The sequence below is a fragment of the Heterocephalus glaber genome, unplaced genomic scaffold, assembly GCF_053883595.1.
Source record: "Heterocephalus glaber isolate CG9 unplaced genomic scaffold, H.glaber_assembly_v1.0 deba00001428, whole genome shotgun sequence".
Taxonomy (NCBI): domain Eukaryota; kingdom Metazoa; phylum Chordata; class Mammalia; order Rodentia; family Bathyergidae; genus Heterocephalus; species Heterocephalus glaber.
Window position 1 is genome coordinate 34,508,467 of NW_028258293.1, and position 18,028 is coordinate 34,526,494.

The window sequence follows — 18,028 nt, forward strand, 5'->3', positions numbered from 1 at the left end:
TTTATAAAATAAATGTCTAACAAGTAAATTCAAAACAGTCAGTAAGAACAAAAACTATGATCTAGTGCTGGAAAACAAATGGAACATCACAATAAACAATATTTCATGTGGCAGCTGGTACCACTCACAGGTTCAGACCTGGTCTTGATGTGTACATGGAGACCTTCAAAGAAAGTAATCTCTATGAGCTAGAGCACAGGCTTTGGAGCTAACAGATTGGGCTTTGACACTTTGTTTTAACCCCCTTTAGCCTCTGTTTCCTTAGCTGTAAAACAGGAATATAGTTACTATGTGTATTATAGGGTTACTGAAATAAATAAAGCCATAAGCAGAAAACATGACACATAGCCATTAACTATAAATATTCTTCCTCTGCCACTATCTCCTTTTACTGAGGTGCCAAAATATTTATTCTGTCATGTGCATTGACTAATCCTTTAAACATCTGTGCTCAACAAAAAATATTCATGTTTAAGTTTATGTGACTTTTATATAATAAGTGTTTAAGTTGCAAAATACTTCCACTACTATCTAAATTGGTTTTCATCAAGATCTTGTGAATAAATTAAATGAAGATGCTAATACCAATCAGGTAAATAAACAAAGGCACAAGGATATAAACTAGAACAGATATACAGCTAGACCTTAAGTCCCCATGAATTTGCCTTCCCACTGAAAGAAGAAATAAAAATAACAAATTTTTCAAATCCTATAAAATTTACCAAAAGATGCAAGGAGACTGCTTTGAGACCCTGGATAACAGGCAGTGCCGTATAGTGGTCACCAAATCCTCAGGAGCCACAGGTCTGCCCCAGCTTTCCATTTAAGAGAATTTTCTGTACTGCAGCACTACAAAGCAGAACTCAAACCAGAGCATTGTCAGGAGGCAAAGCTCAGATTTTTGGCTACTGCTGTGAATGGTGTTTGAGTGACAGAGTACTGGGGAAAAGGAGGTGCTCAGGGTAGACCACAGAAGTGAGGGAGAGCCCCTTGTGGAGCTGTCATGAAGTGTTAGGCTATGCATGCTCCAGGCAAGAGGAGATTTGGTGAGCCTGCAGAGAGCAGCTGCTTTGGGGCTAAGAGCTAACCCAAGCAGTGCTAGGGCTCATGCAGAGCCGGGGTGTGTGTTACAGGCCTGTCCCAGCCAGAATGCCATCAGCATCCAACTAAGGCTTTAAATGTATAGAAACAAGAAAAAATAAAGCATAAAAATCACTGAAATAAAAAATAAATTAACCAAGTCAAAATTTACTTCGTTATAAACATTCATAAACTGGTAATTCCCCAAGCAAGACTGATTAAGAAAAACAATTTTAAAAAGAAGTTAGTAAGTCAGTTTTAGACTCCCTGTTTTTTTCAAAAACACTGCTCTGTCTCTTGCTAGCAGGCAACGGAAACCTGAAGGTAGATCCTTCCTTTATAATCTGTGAATTTCCAAGGTATATTTTCCTGTAGAATAAAAACCCCCAAGTTAGAAAAAGTACTAGCAAAACCACACATTCCTGGTGTGCCATGTATCTTTTAGAGCTTACTGTTCTATTCCTGAGGAGAAAGTAGAGCAGGTGTGTCCAGGTAGCAAAGCTAGTGGAGGCTCAGAGGTCAAAGCTCACAGTCAAATCAAGGGACAACATTGAACTCTACTCCTATTTTCAAATTTTAAAAAATTAAAAAACTAGGAAGAGATTTAGTTCTAAGAACTTTTCTTACCATCTATCAGTGATCATACTTGGCAAAGAATGATTCTGTCTCTTTGATGATAATGTGTTTATTATTAAGGGAAGGAAAATTCCATTAATTTAAACAGTCATCAAGCACCAACAAACAAGACTCTATGTCTCAGTCAGATTACAAATTCGTTTTTTCTCTTTGTCTTTCTACTTTCAAATTAAATAGAACATAGTAAACTTTCGGGGTTGCTTAACAACTACCATGAAATATAAGCACATAGAAAACCCTAAAGAATATTAAAATTCAGTCTAAATCCATCCCTTTATTTCAATGAGCTCATTAGTCAACAAGAAAATGAATGAAACTGTAGCAAGGTAACATAAGTCACTAACAAAATAACATATCAATCATTTTTAATTAGCATATTTTTTTGTAATCCAAAATAGTTTCCTTTTCATTTCAAAAAGTTTCTTTCAACTGCTTTTGCATTTTGTTTTGAATTCAAAAGATAAGGATCCTAATTACAGTTTGTTTTTTAGTTTAGTTTTTTTTTTTTTCTCCCTGGTTTAAGAGTAAAGGAAATGAGGAAAGGAAAATTACATATTTTGACCAAAGATAGACTGACAGTACAGGGAAGAACACTTGGTTCTTATTCTGTCATTGTCATTCCTGGGACTTTTTGTCTCACTTAGAAGAGACAAATACCTCATCATCTCTATTCCTCCCTTTTGTAACTGTATTTTCAAAACATGGATAAAGCCAATCGCTTTTATTCAAATTCTTACTGGCTGTGCAAAGTTAGGCAAATTACTTATTCTGTAGGGTTTTAATTTCTTGACATGTAAAACAAAGGTGTTGTGAAACTTGATTGATTTTGTGGAACGTACTCAAAAGAGTGTGTGGCTCTGTAAGTGTTTGCTGTCGGCGCTTTTACTATTACTGTTTCTTTCCACTGGACTGCTCCTCTCCATTTCCTCATACCACCTTAATCCAGGAAAGTCATCGAAAAATGAATACCTTGGGTTTTGGCAACAGAAAATTTAGGTTTGAGTTATGACCATATTTCTCATCTGCTGTGTGACTGTTACCAATTTGATCTACCTTTCTGACCCTCAGTTTCATGGTCTTTAAATTGAGGGTAATATTTGCATCAGTCTCTGAAGAATGTTCTTCACTTTGTCCAAACTGTTCTCTTCCTGACTACACCCTCATTCCATGCTCTTACTCAAGCAGTCCAAACTCCAAAGCTCCTTTCAATGGGTAATAGCCTCAGATTCTTCCTTCCGTAATTACTCATAGCCCACTATCAGTCTATTTCTTCTTTGTATCTTTTTAGAGCTGTGTATGAAGATAATATTTCTTTCTTAGAAGATGCTTGAGGGAATGATTCAAGTCATAATACCCTTACTTAAGTCATCACTACCAAATTCATTTGGTTCCAATAAAATAGGTCCACTGGAGAAGCCTCAAGTACTAACATGTAAATACAGTGATTACAAGTAATTCTAACAGTGAAGGGATTCACCCTAGTGTCTCATGTCAGGATTATACACAACACCTCTCAACCTTCTTGTTCTCATCTAAACAATATCCTATGGCAAAAACAATCCTTTCATGTATTGTTCCACTTAAGCACTGACTTGCAAAATTTTTTCTCATTTTCACTGTCTTTTTTCTTTTTCACCTCATGTTCCCTCTTTTATCTCCAAATTCAGAGGAGGATCTTTTTTCTGGCTCTTCTCATCTATTCAACCAGCCAGCCAGCCTGCCAGCCAATGAAAAATGGACAGTGATAAAGGCTTTTTAAATTACGAAAATACATACATCTTGCTAATTCCCATTCCCAAGTAGATGAAGATCTAGGCCAATCTAATAAGCATATCCATGAACCAACATCAGGTGATGCTGTTTAGCAATGCAGAGTCCCAGCCTCTGCTCAGAGCTGCTTAATTGGGTTCTGCACATGATCCCCAGTAAGCAGATGATTCTCAGGCACATGAAAGTCTGAGAAATATTTGCCTAGGAATTTAAGATACTCACTCATGGTCACACAGGTGATCAATAATGAGACTAAATTTCTTGACCTTCTCTAATCCTCTATTTAATTCCATGCCAATTATCAGTTATTTCAATGACTTTCTCATCACATCAGAATGGGATTGGAGATTCTTTATCATTGACTCCAGCCTTCAATAGAGAAAGTAGATCCCTCTTGGAAAGCACAGGCTTGAAGGGAAGTATTAAATCCTAGCCCTAAGAATATTTATTTTTGAAGCAAAACTTTTATTGGTACATTTTCAATGTACATAATGATAACATTACATTCATCATTGGAAATTTGTACCTGTACATGATATATTTTACTTTTTTTCCCATTCCCCTACTCCTTTCAACCTCTTTTCCCCTTATTTACAAAAGCTTTGTTTCAATTTCTTTGTTGTACTCTTTTTTCTTTCCTCTCCTTTCCCTCCCTCTCCTTCTTTGTTCTCCTTCTCATTTGAACATTTTCTTTCCATTTCCCAAGATCTATTGCACATTTTGATCCTTATTTCCACTTTCAGTCTCTCACACTAGACAAACAATGTGGTTTTAAAACATGTGTGTCCAATTTATTTCACTCAAGAGTATGGTCCCAAGATACATCCATTTAGATAGAAACGTCTCAATTTTATCCATCTTTATGGTATAAAAAAACCACATCTTCTTTATCCATTTGTTGGTTGATGGGTGTTTGAGCTGTCTCCCAGATTTAGCTATTACAAACTGTGCCTCTATAAACATGAGAGTGCATATATTGCTGAGGTATGATGCTTTTAATTCTGTTGGGAAGATACCAAGGGGAATAGCAGAGTCAAATGGAACTTCTAGTTTTATTTTTTTGAGGAATATCCACACTGTTTTCCACAGTGGTTGCACCAGTGTACACTCCCAGGAATGGTGAAGGAGTGTTCATTTTTCCCCACAGCCCTGCCAGTATTTGTAATTGGTTGATTTTTTGATAATAGCTATTCTTTCTGGAGATGGAATCTCAACATTGTTTTAATTTGCAACTCTCAAATGATGAGTGATGTTGAATATTTTTTCATGTGTTATTTGTCATTTCTATTTCTTCATCTGAGAAGTGTCTCTTTAAATTTGGGTGGTCTGACTGTTTTTTTTTTGTTTTTTTTTTGAGTTCTTTATATATTCTAGATAGTAGTCCTGTGTCTTAGGAACAGCTGGCAAACATTTTTTCCCACACTGTGGGTTGTCTCTTCACTCTGATGCTGGTTTCTTTTGTTGTGCAAAAGCTTTTTATTAAAATGAGATCCTATTTCTTTATTCTTTGTGATAGTTTCTGTGTGATTGGGGTTTTGTTCATTAAGTGTTTGCCTATACCAGTGTCTTCAAGCGTTCTACCTATTCTCTCTTCTAGCAGATTTACTGTTTCTGTTTTAATATGTAGATCTTTAATTTTTAGAGGTAAACTTTGCTCAAATTAAAGGTGTAACTTAAATGTAACCAAATACAGAAGATAAAAGCAGTGACATATAGTTGACACATGATTAAAGAATCCACAGCTTACCATGACTCCACTTTTGGATTCTCCATTAATTACATGGACCTATGCAGAACACAACATGAAAAATCATTGATTTAAAGAACAGATATTGGATATCACATATCCTTCCTTACCTAACAGGAAACCAAAAACACCAGCCTGTGTAATCATAGATAGTTCAAGGTTGCTTTCTTGGTTAGCAATAGTGTTATTTCACAGTCTAAGACTATCATAAAGGCCTTGGAGCTTTTGATACTGGCAATTGAGTTCCATAAGTTTCTCAGAGATATCACTGAACTTTTTCTTGTATTCTTCTAACACTTTTTTCATGGAAGTGAACTTGACTTTCATAGAGGTCGATTCCACATTCTGGCTCTGTATTTGCTGAGTATATATTTTCTTCATCTGTTTCAGATGACCCTCACCCTTGCTGAAATCATATTCTTGATAGAGACATTCCTGATGTACTGATATGTCCAGAAGGCCAATGCTCAGGAGCTAATTTTCAACACAATCTCTGGCTGCAGCCCTGCCAATACCATAGCTTTTATTCCTCTGATGGACTGAGTTCTGTGTAGACAATATCTAGCTTTCCAGAAAGGGTACTGTTGGAAGCAGGGCAGACAGCTGGTGAATGACTAAACTCACCACTGCTGTGCTGACCACAGATGTGAAAGCGGGCATAACCAGAAAGTTTGATTCAACATTTTTGATAATTACAAAGCAGCATGTCTTCACACAAAGATATGATAGTGACGTCTCCAGGTACTGAAGAGACCTGTAACAATTCCAGGCACATCAGCACAGACACTGTGTCAGAGCAGTCCCAAGAATATTTAGTGTAATCTGATTTCATCACATCATTGATTATTACATATTTAATCTATGCATTGTTTCAGATGTTCTGTACTAAATAAAAAACTATCTTTAAATTTAACAATGACAATAACATTTTCATTTTTATGAGTTTCAAATAATCCTGATGAGCAGGCATTTCTTTCAGTGAGAACTTCAGAGTCCTGCATGTGGCAGGGAACCATGGTGTCAATACTTGTGTGGTAGCATGCACACTGAAATGAGAGTGACAGAGATCAAGATGGGGATAGGAAAGCATTGAGGATAGAGGGAAGATGTTTTTCACCAAACAAATCAAGAAAACTCCATCTAAGGAGTCTTAGAGTGAGACAGAGGACTTAAAAAAATCATAAAACAAAAACAGTTGCCATGAACTGGGTTATGTTTTAGATCAAGAATGTCCTGCAAAACTCTGATGCCCAGAAGGTGTTTGGGGTACTGTACTCACAGATGAATTCCTCCAACAGTGAGTTCAGCAGCTGAGATTGAGTGTGTGGGCCTGCAGGTTGAGCTATCCAGCAGTGGAATTCACTGCGGCATGACTTGGAAGGATTTCTCTTGCACTGCATCCTTCCTTTTTTCTCTTGTGAGCAGCTTTTCTCCACAACTGCTGGCTCTTCCACCATGCCATTTCTCACTTGGGGCGAGCTGATTCTAGATGGAAATCTCTAAAACTATGACCTCAAATGGATCTCTTCTCCTTTGGATTGCTGGTGTCAGGTGTGTCTCAGCAATGAAACTGAGGCAAATGTAGTTTTTATTCTCTTGTAATGTTTGAAAAACAATTGCCAATTGGAAGTCATTTCAGGCTGAGCTGCTTTCCACATACAAAGACACCAGCATCGAATCAAATAGTTTTTGCTTAAGGGTTTTATTTGACTTTGGAGTTAGATTTTAAGTATAGCAAGCTTCTCGATGAACCATGCCTTCCAGTATTTCTAGCTGGTATAGTGCTCTTTCTTTGAATCTAATCTGGCCCTATCACTCCTCCTGGACCTGTAGACCTTGGGTGAGGTGGAGGAGTGGGGAATGGGAGTTGCCGCTATGTGAGCTGTAAAGCTACCACTTACAAGGCCCTGGCTTCTGCCCTGCTCCTTGGATTGCTTGTTTTCACAAAGCCTTATACAACCTCCATTCAAACCTTACCACATCTTTAGGAATTTGTATAATATAGAAAATGTCCTAGAAATCATGCATATCACAAGAGAGCTTGTAGTTGATTCCCTTCATGTCAGTTTAGCGAGGCATCCTTTTTTACTTCCTTTTTTATTGTCACTTCAAGGCTTAGGCAGAGCCTATCAACCCGTATCTCAGCCTGTGCATTGCAGCCAGTGTTTGCCCAAGTCCTGGACTCATATTCCAGTCCACTCAGGATGATCCTACTCACCATCAAATATATCATCTTAAAATAACATTAAATCTTGTCACCTTCTTGTCAAGACTCTAAAGTGATACATAGGATGAATGTGCCAACATCATATGGGATGTGCACATTCAGTGAAGTTGATTGATTATGAGCCACTAGAATGTCTTGAAGATGTGAATGAAGTTAGAATATCAGGAGTTATTCAACAGAAGAACTGAAAGGCTGGGAGATAGAAAGTACATTTGGATTTGAGATAACAGAGAAGAGGCATCCCAATGATAATCAGGTCCAGACATTAGTCAAGTAAGATGTGATTGAAGTTAAGTGAATCAAAAGCCATTGCAATTTACAAGATGCCAAGATGCAGAAAGTGAGACAAGATATGTGAATCATCCTCAAAGTTATGTCTTTTTAAAAAAAATTCTTAAAAGATAGCAAAACTTTAGAGCAAAAATATAATTCAAACACTGGTAATCTCTGGTGAATGCTAGAGAGAGCCAGGAAGGCAGCTGATGACCTTGAAAGGCAGTCAAGATGATGGAGCATAAAGTCCTGTGAAGGATGGAGAAGTGAGGATATGAGAAGCATTGCTAAACGAGAAGAATTTGAAGCTCTTTACCCCTAGGCTTATGTTTAGTGGGGTGCTCATTCATCCATTCCATATTTTTTATGAGCTCACTATGAGCAAAGAACTCAATTGACATGTGGGAGGAAAATCAGCCTTCACTTCATGGTATCCTTGGACGGGAACTCGGAAGGGACACAATAGCCCTTCAAAATGAGACCCAGCAGAGATCAAATTATATTTTTAATTAATTTTATTGGTACATTTTAGGTATACAATATAATGACATTCATCATTGAAATTTGTGCCTTGGTTCTTATTTTTTCCCCATGCCCCTGTCCACCCTTCAACCCCTCCAGCTCTAACTATTTACAAAGACTTTGTTTCCATTTTTCCATTTTCTCATACTAATTCCATTCTCTTCTTACCTTTCCCCTTCCCCTCCTACTTCCCCTTCCCTTTGCCCCTTTTCTTCTGATTTCACATTATCTATTATACTTTTTAGTCCTTATTTACACTTTCAGTTTCTCACACTAGAGAAACTATTTGGTATTTACACATGTGTGTCCTATTTATTTCACTTAAGAGTATTGCCTCAATGTGCATCCATTTAGCTATAAATGTCTCTAATGTCTCATTTTTTATGGCTGAGTAGTACTCCATTTTATTTTTTAAAAACACATTTTCCTTATCCAGTCTCCAGTTGATGGGGAATTGGGCTGCTTCCAAGTTTTAGTTATTACAAATTGTACTGCTATGAACATGGGTGCACATATATCACTGTGGTATGATTCTTTTAATTCTTTGGGGAAGATACCCAGCAGTGGAATAGCAGGGTCAAATGGGACCTCCAGCCCTAGTTCTTTGAGGTATCTTCATACTGATTTCCACAGTGATTGCACCAGTCTACACTCCCACCAGCAGTGGAGCAGGGTTCCTCTTTCCCCACAGCCCCGCCAGCATTTGTTATTGGTTGATTTCATGATAGTAGCCATTCTTTGTGGAGTGAGGTGGAATCTCAGTGTTGTTTCATTTGTATCTCTCAAATTACCAGTGATGTTGAACATTTTTTTCATATGTTTATTTGCTATTTCTACTTCTTTGTCTGAGAAATGTCTGTTTATTTCAGATGCCTGTTTTTTGATTGGGTCTTTAAATTTGGGAGGTCTGATCTTTTTAAGTTCTTTATAGATTCTAGATAGTATATCTTGGTCTGAGGAACAGCAGGTGAAAAACTTTTCCCACATTGTGGGTTGTCTCTTCACACTGCTGGTGTTTTCTCTTGCTGTGCAGAAGCCTTTCAATAAGAAGAGATCCCACTCGTTGATTGTTTGTGCTGGTTCACGGACAACTGAGGTTTTGTTCATAAAATCTTTTCCTACACTAATGTCTTCAAGAGTTCTAACTAACCTCTGTTATAGCCAGTTCAGCATTTCTGTTTTAATATTTAGATCTTTAATCAATTTTGATTTTAGTTAGGGCATGGTGAGAGATATAGGTCTAGTTTTAATCTTAGGCAAGTTGAAACACAATTTTTCCAGCACCATTTATTAAAGAGGGTGTCTTTCCTCCAGTGTGGGTGTTTGGCTCCTTTATTGAAGATGAGGTGGCTGAGTGTGTCTGGAGTTGTTTCTGCATGTTCTAATCTGTCCCACTGGTCCTTCAGTCTGTTTCTTTGTGAGTACCATGCTGTTTTTATCACAGTATCTTTGTAATATAGTTTCAAGTTGGGGGTTATGATAGCCCTTGCTCTGTCTCTGTTGCCTAAAATTGCTTTTGCTATTCTAGGTCTCTTCTTGTTCCAAGTGAATTTTTGGATTGTTTTCTGAAGGTCTGTGAAATATGCTGCTGGGATTTCAATTGGGATTACATTAAATCTATATAGCAGTTTTGGAAGTATGGTCATTTTCACTGTGTTGATTCTTCCTACCCAGGAGCAAGGGATGTCTTTCCATTTTCTGATATCATCTTCAATCTCTCTTTTCAGAGTGCTATAGTTTTCAGAGAAGAGGTCTTAGATTTCTTTTGTTAGGTTGATTCCTAGATATTTCAGTTTTTTGGATGCTATTGTGAAAGGAATTGTTTGCCTTATTTCTCTCTCAGTGAGTCTGTAATTCATGCAGAGGAAAGCTATTGATTTTTCTATGTTGACCTTGTATCCAGCTACTCTACTCAATTTGGTTATTAAGTCTAGAAGACCTTTGGTGGAGTTCTTGGGGTCTTCTCTATAGAATGTCATGTCATCAGCAAATAATGACAATTTGACTTCTTCATTCCTATCTTTATTCATTTTATTTCTTCCTCTTATTTAATTGATGTGGCTATGTTTCCAGAACTATATTGAACAGGAGTGGTGATAGTGGACATTGATGTCTTGTTCCTTATTTTAGTGTGCAAGATTTCAGGTTTTGATCATTTAGTACGATATTGGCTGTTGGTTTTTCATAGATGGCTTTTATCAGATTGAGGTAGAGACCATCTATTTCAATTTTTTGTTGGGTTTTTATCATAAATCCATGTTGGATTTTGTCAAATGCTTTTCCTGCATCTATTGAGATTATCATATGGTTTTCATCCTTGGCTCTATTAATATAGTGTATTACATTTATTGATTTGTGTATGTTAAACCATCCTTGCTTCCCTGGGATGAATTCTACTTGGTCAGGGTGTATGATCTTCTTGATATTGTTCTGCATTCTATTTCCCATTATCTTATTAAAGATTTTTGCATCTGTGTTCATTAGTGAGATTGGCCTATAGTTCTCTTTTTTGGTTAGGTCTTTCTCTGCTTTGGGGATCAAGGTAATACTTGCTTCCAGGAGTGAATTCAGGACTATTGCTTCCCTTTCAACTTCATTGAAGAGTTTAAACATTAGTGGCAGTAGTTCCTCTCTAAATGTCTTGTAGAACTTGGCAGTGAAGCCATCAGGACCCAGCTTTTACTAGTTGTTAAGTTTTTAATTACGTTTTCAATTTTATTGATTGATATTGGGTTGTTTAAATTTTTTAGTTCTTCATTCAACTTTGGTAATTCATATGTATCTAGGAATCTGTCCATTTCTTCTGTATTTTCCATCTTATTGGTTTTTAGGTTCTGGAAGTAGGTATTGATGATCCTCTGGATATCTGCTGGGTCCATTGTAATTTCATTCCTAATTGCATGGATTTGGGCCTTTTCTTTCCTTTTTCTGATAAGGTTGGCTAAAGATTTGTCAATTTTGTTTATTCTTTTGAAGAAGCAACTGTTGGCTTCATAGATTTTTTGTATTATTCTCTTCGTCTCCATTTCATTGACTTCTGCTCTGATCTTTATAATTTCCTCCCTTGTATGAGCTTTGGGTTTGTCCTGCTCTTCTTTTTCTAGAAGCTTGAGGATTAGCATCAGGTTGTTTAATTGGGCTTGCTCTGTTTTCCTAATAAGAGTATTCATTGTTATGAATTTCCCTCATAAGACTGCTTTCATTGTGTCCCATATAATCCAGTACATTTATTGTCATTGTCATTTAATTGTAGGAACTGTCTGATTTCTTCTTTAATTTCCTCTGTGACCCATTGGTTATTCAGAAGTGTGTTGTTCACCTTCCATGTGTTTTATGAAATTTTTTCAGTTTCTTTTGCTATTGATCTCCAATTTCATTGCACTATGTTCTGATAACATACAAGGGATAACTTCAATTCCTTGGCACTTACTTAAACATGTTCTATGAGTGAGTATGAGGTCTATTTTGAAGAACCGTGTGCAGCTGAAAGAATGTATACTCTGATTTTGTGGGGTGGAACACTCTGTAAACATCTGTTATGTTCATTTGGTCAAGAGTTTGATTGAGTTCTAGTATTTCATTGTTTATTTTTTGTCTAGTTGTTCTATCTATTTGTGACAGTAAGGTTTTGAGGTCTCCCACTACTATTGTATTAGTGCTTATTTAATTTTTCATGTCCATTAGTATTTGTTTTATATAGTTGGCCACACCAGTGTTTGTTTTATATGTATTTATGATTGTCATCTCTTCCTCTTTGATTGTTCCCTTTACAAGGATGTAGTGTCCTTCTTTGTCTCTCTTAGTCAGTGTTGGTTTGAAATCCACTTGATCTGCAAAGAGGATAGTTATTCGTGCTGTTTTTGGGTTCTTGTAGCATGGAGTATTGTTTTTCACTGTTAAATTTTCAGTCTATGAGTTTCTTTTGAATTGTGTTTCTTGTATCCAGCATATTGTTGGATCTTTCTTCTTGACCCATTCTTCCAGTCTATTTCTTTTGATCTGTGAACTGAGGCCATTAAGATTTATGGTTATAACTGATATATATATATATTGAGTTTTCATTGTCATGATGTTTTCTTTTTGTTGGATTCTCCCCCTTTGCTTTAATTTCTTGTTGTGCCTGATGGATTAATTCTGCTGGGCTCCCTCGGATTGTAATCCTTGTTGTCTTTTCCTAGGATATTGTCTAAAATTTTTGGAGTGCTGGTTTGGTATTCTTCAAGTTCCTGAGGTGCTCTTTGTCATGAAAATATCTTATTTCTCCATCAATTTTGAAAGATAGTTTTGCAAGGTACCTCAATCTGGGTTGGAGGATGTTTTCCTTTAGTGCTTCCAATACTTCAGCCTAAGCTCTTCTTGCCTTGAGGGTTTGTGTTGAGAAGTCTGCTGTGATTCTGATGGGCTTTTCTTTGTATGTAATTTGTTTCTTTTCTCTAACTGCTTGTAGAATTTTGCTCTTCTGTTGGGGTTCTGGAATCTTAACTGTTATATGCCTACATTTTTTTTTGGACCAAGGCTAGTTGGAGTCCTATATGACTCATTTATCTCTATGTCAAGTTCTTTTCCCCTGCTTGGGAAGTTTTCTACCATCACTTCTATGAACAATTTTTTATGTGATCTGCACTCTCTCCTGTTTCTTCATTGACTCCAATCAGTCTTATGTTATTCTTCTTTGCATCATTTAGCAGCTGCTGGATTGATTTCTTGTGGTCTTACTATTTTAAAGAAATTTTTCTTTTCCTGTTCACTAATTGCAATCTTTTCCTCTTTATCCGAAATTTTGTCTTCACATTGGTTCATTCTGCCATGTAAACTTTCAATGGAGTTTGTAATCTCATGGAAATCTTATTTGCCTCTGTTTTATGGATTCCATTTGTTTTCGATGCTGGGATTCCCTCATGTTCCTCAGCTCCTCTATTTTTTTTTTTAATCTCTGTCCTCTCTAGATTTATTAATCATGTCTTGCCCTATGGGCACAGTTTCTGTTGTTATCTGAGAAATTATTTCTGATTTCATTTTTTCCAGATCCTCTTTTGTTGCCAGTTCAGGGAGTCCAGGTGGTTGATTATCAGATTGTTCCATCTCGTTTCTTTTTGGGCTTGCTTTAGGTGATCTGGAAGTCTGATTTTTAGACTTCTTTATGTGTTTTCTCATTTCAATGGGAGAGGGGGTGTGCTGCTGGTGCCTGCACGGCTCACCTCCTTGGTGCTGGGGGTGGTGGTACAGCCACCTGGAAGGCTTACCTCCTCCTCAGTGTTGGGGGTGGCTCTACTCCTTGGTGCTGGGAGTGGTGGTAAGGTGCCCCAGAAGGCTCCTTCTCAGCACTGGTGGTGGCTCTGCTCCTCTGCCCAGAGATCAAATTATTCTGGATAGGTATCACTGCCCCCCCCCCCCCAAACACACACAGACCAAACAGCTTTTCACTGACACTTTCTTGATCATACCTATGGGAATTCAATTTCACAATCAATGTTTACATGGAAAAATTTAAGAATCACTTAAGGAAAGCAAAGTATTATTGCTGAATCATTGATTCTGGGTATTTTTAGTAGCTAGTTATTCAAGTGGTCATTTTGTGATTTTGTTCCTTGTTCTGCTTCCTGTCAATTCTACTGACACTGTACTTTTCAATATTTTCTGGAAAAGCAAGCATGAAGAAACAATGCTACTATTCTTGTCTATTCTTTGGCATAAACACCTTAGGGCTGTTGTCTCATTTGTCACCACATGATTGAAACTTCTTAAGCATCAAAGCCACAAATATGATTGTCAAAGCATACTCTTAAGCCCCAGCCTCAGATATTCTGTGTCAGTAAGTCTGAGGTGAAGGTAAAGAATTTGCATTTGTAACAAAATTCAAGGTGCTGTGTTGATACTGGTGGCATGGGGACCTCACTTTGAGAATCAATTATCAACAGTTTATTGAATGCAAGTATATAGATCTGAATCTTAGAACAAATCTAATTATGTAGATTCATGCAAGGTACTTAAACTCTTTGACTTAATTTTTTTTTCTATCTATACGAGTAGGGTAAAAGCAATACTTTCTTTTGTAGATGGCTGTAAAAATTAAGGGAAACAATTAATACAAAATATCTGTGTACATCAAGAAAGCTATAATATATTAGCTTAAAATTTCTCCCATTGTAAAGTGGAAAATCTAAGAAGAAAATAAAGTTATTATATAAATTTGAATTACACAATACGTGAGAGGTTGGTAATGGGCATTGACATTTAACTTCAATTTTCTAAGTATCAATTCAGTATTTTTCTTCTCCATCCCTCAATAGATTCATAGAGATTGAACAGACCATAGACTAAATGAGTAGCTTATGTGAAAGATTTGATACTACCATTCTATAGTTTATTTATTTACTTCCTTTATTTCATTGATTGGCTTATGACCTCCATGTTTTTAATCATTATTCTAACAGAGACTTGTAATTCATATAATCAAATACCTTACTTGATTCAAATTCTTACTCCTAGATAATTCCCATACATATGAAAATAATTTTAAATATTCAGTTTATTGATTCTCTTAACTTCTCTTATCTCAGTAATACTGGTCTCTTTTTTTCTAACTAGAGCAAAATTTATTTTTAAAATTTTAGTTTATTAGTACATGTGAGTAGTACATAATGTTTGCATTCCTATTGGAAGCAGCCCATATGTCCATCTACAGATGAATGGATAAAGAAAGTATTACATTTACACACCATGGAGTACTACTCTGCCATAAAGAATGATAGATCTGAATCATTTGGAGGAAAATGGATGCACCTTTGGAACATCATAGTAAGTGAAATAAATCAGACACACAAGCTTAAATATTCCATTGTTTCTCTTGTATGAGAAAGCTAGAGTAAAAAAAATACCTCTTCTTAATTTCCAAGGCAATTTCCTTTTCCTCATTGCTCACATTCACCTTTTTTTTTTTTTTTTTTCTCCAGTGCCTGCAGTCCTCCTGTCTTCCTTAAAATTTTTCAGGAGTCCCCCTAATAGGGCCTCTGTTTCTGCCTGTTGTCCACTTGTCCACTGTTGTCCAGAGTTATCATCTGAAAGTGTATATTGAGTGATGTGATCTGTTCAACATCTTCAAAAATGTTTCACACTTTAGGAGTTAGAATACAACCCAAACTCCTTGGCACAGTCACAAGGCCCTGGCTTTTTTTTTTTTTTTTTTGGTACCAGGAGACTTGGGACATTGAGCTTGCAAGGCAGGCGCCGGAACCACTGACCTAAATCCCCGGCCCTGCCCTACCACTCTTGATCAGAATACTGCAGTTATTCTGCCTCTCTCTCTCCCTCTGTCTCCTCTCTCTCTCTCTCAATAATGCATTTTAGATTAAAAAGAAAAAATGACAGGTGTATGTGATGAAGTAATAAAATACATACTCAAACTCTGTTTAAGAAATAGAAACTGTTCTATGCGTATGTTTCTCGTAGGGGTAAATTTGTTTCTGAAGTTTTTTCTAATTCTATTTCTTAAAAATAATTTTTTTTGGTCAAATGTGTAAATACTGGTTGCGTGCTTCAGTTTTAAACTTTTTAAAACTTTATGAGACTATAGCAATAAATATTCAGTAGTTTGCTTTTATCTTCAACATGTTCTGAGGTAAATCTTTTTGTTACATAGCTATAAATCTCTCATGTCCTTTGCTGTGTAATTTTCCATTGTGTGATATAGCAGAATTTGTTACACAACTTGCTCTCTTCTCGATAGACATTTAGGTTGGTTCTTATTGTCAACAATGCTACTATAAACATATATCTATCTATATCTATATCTATATATCTATATCTATATCTATATATGGGCAAGAATTTATGGCTACTGGTAGAATTAGAGTTGATGACTTTTAGAGAATAAAAATGTTCTTCACATAGTGCCACCAAATTGTTTTACAAATGGTTAGACCAATGTACTGTCCCATAGCCATATGTGAGTCCTTTTTGAATCCTATATACTCTAATCCTTAGTATATCATTTTTGTTAGTTTTGCAATTTAATAGTTTAAATTAGTATCTTCAGGTAGTCTTAACGATATTTCCCTATTACTAATAGAAGTAAGCATTTTTTATTGTGGAAAACAAAGCTCACATGGTATACGTCTTCTACCTTCTTAAATTTTAAAAAATATTTTATTTTATGTACTGTAAGTAGATATTAATAAAATATAAAACTATCTTATTTCTATGAAAAAATAATGGAATTTCATCAAAAATAGAGATAACAATGTTAATGTAATATGTGTCATGATCTTAAAAGAAGAGCCAAAATGTAACACTTTAAATTTTTTTTTTTGGTACCGGGGATCGAACTTGGGTCCTTGCACTTGCGCAGCAGTCACTTTAAATTTTTTAATGCACAGTCCAATAGTATTATGTATGTGTACATTGCTGTACACCAATTTCTAGAACTCTTTAAATTCAACATCACTAAAACTTTTAATTATTGAACAACATTAGCTCCTCATTTCCTCTTTCCTCAAGGCTCTGGCAAACATATTCTATGCTCTAATTCTCAGTAAGACTATTTTAGATAATCATGTAACTAGAATCACACAAGATTTATCTTCCTGTGACCATTTATTTCATTGTGGATATTTTCAAGATTTACCCATATTTCCATATATGGTGCAGGATTTCCTTTGTTTTCAGACTGAATAATATTATTTTGAATATATTTACTATATTTTTTTCTTTACTTGTATGTTGAAAGATTTTGGGGTGTTTTCAAAAGCTTTGTTGCTGTAAGTATTACTGTAGTCAATGTGGGATGTTAATATCATTTTAAAATTCTGACTTCAATTCTTTTCATAAATACTCAAAATTGGGATCGTTGGAACAAATCATAGTTCAATTTTTAATTTTTTAAAGAACTTCCACACTATTTTCACAGTGGCTATGTCAATTTGCATTCTTATTAGCAGTGTATGAGGGTTCCAATTCCTCCACATCATCACTAATGCTTTTTTGGTCTTTTGTTTTGTAAAAAAAGACATTCCCTAACAGGTGTGAAGTGATGTCTCATTGTGATTTTGACTTGCATTTCTCTGATAATTAGGGTAATGGAGCATATTTTTATATACCTGTGGACCATTTGTATCTCCTCTTCTCTTTGGAGAAATGTCCGTTTAAGTTCTTAAACCATTTTTTAAAATCATGTTATTAGATTTGTTGGTTACTGAATAGAAGATCTGTGTATGTTTTCAAAAGTAATCCTGTATCATATATATGGTTTGCAAACACTTTATCCCATTGTGTAGGTCTGCTTTCATTGTTTTGATTGGATTTAGACAATTTTTATAGTTATCTTGAGACTTACATAAAAACTCTTACAGTTATAACAATCTATTTTAGGCTGATAGCACCTTAACTTTAATTGCACACTTAAACTGTAAAATTTTGCCTCCTCCCACGCATATTTTATGGTATGGATGTCACAAATGTATCTTTTCTTATTGTACAGCCATTAATATATTTTATATTATAGCTATTTTTGTATTTTTGCCTTTTACTTCTATGCCAATATTAAAAGTGATTTATATACCAGTATTACAGCTATATATATAGATGTAGATATAGATATAGATAGATATAGATATAGATATATTCTGAGACCTTGCATTTTCTTATTCTTTTGTGTTTCTCTCAAGTGTCTTTATGCTTTCCTTTGAAGGATTCCTCTAAGCAATCCTTGTAAGGTGAGTCTAGTAGTGATGAACTTCTTTAGATTTTCCCTAGGGCAATCTTTATTTCACATTCCC

The 18,028-nt window shown here is 35.7% G+C and overlaps 1 protein-coding gene and 1 pseudogene across 17 annotated transcripts in view; both read right to left on the reverse strand.

Annotated features, from left to right (window-relative positions):
* Tenm4 (teneurin transmembrane protein 4) overlaps positions 1 to 18,028 on the reverse strand; it is a 2,854,999-nt gene that overhangs the window by 1,367,783 nt on the left and 1,469,188 nt on the right. The gene's annotated exons all lie outside the window — the stretch shown is intronic.
* On the reverse strand, positions 1,995 to 5,998 carry LOC147828072 (E3 ubiquitin-protein ligase CCNB1IP1 pseudogene; annotated as a pseudogene).